General features: G+C 37.1%; 1 pseudogene; it reads right to left on the bottom strand.

The window, feature by feature from the left end:
• Positions 1–436: 436 nt before the first annotated feature.
• On the bottom strand, positions 437–2,873 carry LOC112198719 (annotated as a pseudogene).
• Between the last annotated feature and the right edge of the window lie 518 nt (positions 2,874–3,391).

Below are 3,391 nucleotides of genomic sequence, written 5' to 3'. Positions count from 1 at the left end.
GGAGAGGGAATCAAGGAATCAACAATTACCATCAATCAGCACAATTAAAGATCAATCAGCATTCAATGTATTTAATGTAATTCATATTCCCGTTGTAATTCTATCCCTATATAAAGGGACTATGAAATGAAATGAGTAGACTATTCCAATCCATTTTTACTTTTACATCTACAGAATTTATACATGCACGTTCTATTTGTCGATAAAGTTAATTAATGAAGTTGCATTTCATCATAAAGTACATATAAATTGTCTTTGCTTTGACAAAGTTTGGTTTACAAATGAGGTACATACAAATTCATTTCTGTTAACAAATGTCTTTGCTAGATCTACATTGATTGGCAAAGTACTTATCCATCACCACTTTCTTCAGAAACAGAGGAACTAAAATATAAGTTGATCGATGAACATCAACTCATATATAATTTGAAATGCTCTAATGGAGAGATCTTTCTTTGGAGAAGTAGTATGCCAAATAATCCTTAATATCAACTTCTTGGTAGATTTGTGGATTTTCTTCAGATAAGAGCTCCTTGATTGGCCCGTAAACTTTTGAATTCTCTCCATAAACATATGGCCTGAAAAAGCTTGCCACAGAAATTCTTGGCCCTACATTCTTCGCTCTAACTCTGTGATCCACGCTAATAAACTTGTCATTTGTGATGAGCTGCACGAAATCTAACAACACTAAGATATCTTCTTTCGATATAAAGTCCATAAACATTATGATTCAATTATGTAAGTCTGACAACATAACACATCAAATCATTCGAAAAGATGACCAAAACAATTAAGTTACAGCTACTTATGAATATAATGGTCTTGCCTGGGAAAGGTCTCCATCGTTGACAACTAGAGCTGCTGCCGTGGGAGGCACGTTATGTTGGAATTTAGTTAAAATATTTCAAAATACCAGTTATATTTGAAACCTTTGTTGGACTTTTAATTGCAGATGACAATAGTCATTAACTCTCTTTGATTGTGATTGACACAAAGATTTCATCAATTTACTCATATATCATCCATTTGTTCAAAGTCTGCAATTATGGTTGTTCTTTATTTGCTTCTTCCTTTTTGGTTTTCTCATCAATGTCAAGATATATATTGCATTTCTGTTACATAAGTTACAGAGTTTAAATGTCATTCCTATTTTGACGTTTTCCTAATCAATGTCATAATATTCATTTCGGTTACATAAGTTACATAGCTTAATTGCTTTTGTTAAATTGTCATCGCATTGATCATTCCTGCCATATATATAATCCCTAACTTTCCATATAAAAAATACAACAGAAATTCAATCTCCTTTGTTTCCTTTCTGAGCTCAAAGTATTCAAGTGTTTCTTTTAATTTATCTATTCCACCAAAAGAAAGTTTCAAGCTGTTCGATACGATCCGACTATTATGAGAATGTGAGTGTACACCTACAAGGATCGAGGTTGTTGTACCCTGGAGGGTAGGCGCCACAAACCTGCTACACCGAGACATTGTCTTCGAGGGGCGAAATCTACTCTTAAGGGCAGTGTTCACACGCCTCAACCACAAACTCTTTTTGAATGACAGATCCTCCTGAAGCCTACAAATCCAATAGATAAGTGTTATGATTCTTGTTATTTTAGTCTATTATCACAATGAAATGATAATTGTTATTTGTTATTAATATATTGTATTTATGTGCTTTTGTAGGAGATGAAATCCAGTAACGAAAATAGCATCCATCGACCAAATTTTCCAACACGTTAACCCACTGATTCTCATACAAAACTTGGAGACCACCCACTTGATCTTGCAAAAGAATGGTGATGAAGCTACCATTCGTGTGCTTGCTGGAGCCCAAAGTCAGCTCTAGTTCAGGGCATGCTGGGTAGTAGTGATCGACCAAAAAGAAGCAGCCCCTAGGCACAATTCATGTTAAGTTGGTTCCGATTAAGTCCAAGAGCCTTAGATGGTAACTCAAACAAGATGAATCCCAAATCCATCACATGTTTTGAGTACTCATTCACTATTTCTTTGCAATCCCAACTCATCAAGTTCACCCATTAAGTTCATGTATCAAGTGAAAGTAACTCTCAGATAATAAAAACCACTGCAAGTGGCCTAGTGGTCATTTTTGCCTAGTTGGGTGTGCTCCCCAACCTAGGTTCGAACGCCGAAGCTATCAAAGTGGCCAGACATTGTGCTGCAATGCACAGTTGGAGCATTTCACATGCGCTGAATGAGTTTATCTTGGGCCTAGGAAACCTTTGGGTTCCCCTTGACAAAGTCAAGAAAACTCTCAGATAATAAACATACAAAGTGCAATTAACCAAGTCATTTATCAAATTCACTCCATAATTAAATTAGCCACACAAATGTAAAGCAATAAAGACGAGCTTTACCTGCAAACTGAGGGTACTTCTGGTTTGGGTGGATCAGGAGCCACAAAACAGCCAAATGTATCCCTCCAATCAGCTGCTGAAGATTGGTACAAATTGTAATTGGACTGATAAAACACCTTCATCCCAAACCGCTTATAAAACTTCTTCTTAAGCTCACTATCCTGCTCATAGAACTCACGTATTCCATTTGTAATCCTATCCAAGACATCAACAGGAATTCCATGGTTCACTACCTGAAAGAAGCCCCATTACATGCATATCGAACTTTTTGGATGAGCTCAACTCGTAAATGTGGGTCTCCTTGCGCTATGCCCTGAAGATCAATAGCTGGTATACTGATTTCGGCATGATCATTGCTTCCCTCCCTCTCGATTTGTGATTGAGAGTAGAAAATGCTTGGGATTTTGTGAGGCCTGCATCGACTAGCCCCTTCACACCAGCTTTTGTATCTTCGAATGCTATTAACTCACTTCTTCGCTCACTTTTGACTAACATTTTCTTCTGTGCCGAGTTTATAGTGGATCAACAAGACTAGTAAAATGCCTAGCTTGGGGATGGTTAAGAAATACAAGGATGCAAACGGAAGTAGCTCATGTAGGTCGCAGAACAACCAGGACCCTTCATTTTGGGAAGTTTGGAAAAAGGAGAACACCTTTCAACTCTGGATTTAAAATCATTAAATCATGTCCACTAGCTTTATTTAATTTATTCTAGTTCATCAATAATAACAATAAGATAATTCAGGAGCATCCACTATTGTAATTCTTTTTGAAAGACACAATTGTAATTCTTGATTAGTGGCTAATTCTTGCTTAGTGGGAGATGATGGGGACAAATCTTCCTCCAAAGGGAAAATGGTCCGTACGGTACCTCGTCTTTGGCTTCTTATAACTTTTGGTACCTGACAAAAAAATATATCAATACGGTACCTGAAGTTCTCTGCTCGACCAAAGATTGGTACATATGGCCGTTACCTCCGTTACAGAACTTGCCAGCTGGCAAATTTACAAGGG

This window comes from Rosa chinensis, chromosome 4 (assembly GCF_002994745.2).
Source record: "Rosa chinensis cultivar Old Blush chromosome 4, RchiOBHm-V2, whole genome shotgun sequence".
Classification (NCBI taxonomy): Eukaryota; Viridiplantae; Streptophyta; class Magnoliopsida; order Rosales; family Rosaceae; genus Rosa; species Rosa chinensis.
Note: the sequence above shows the minus strand (reverse complement) of the source record. Positions and strands in the feature narration are given on the sequence as shown.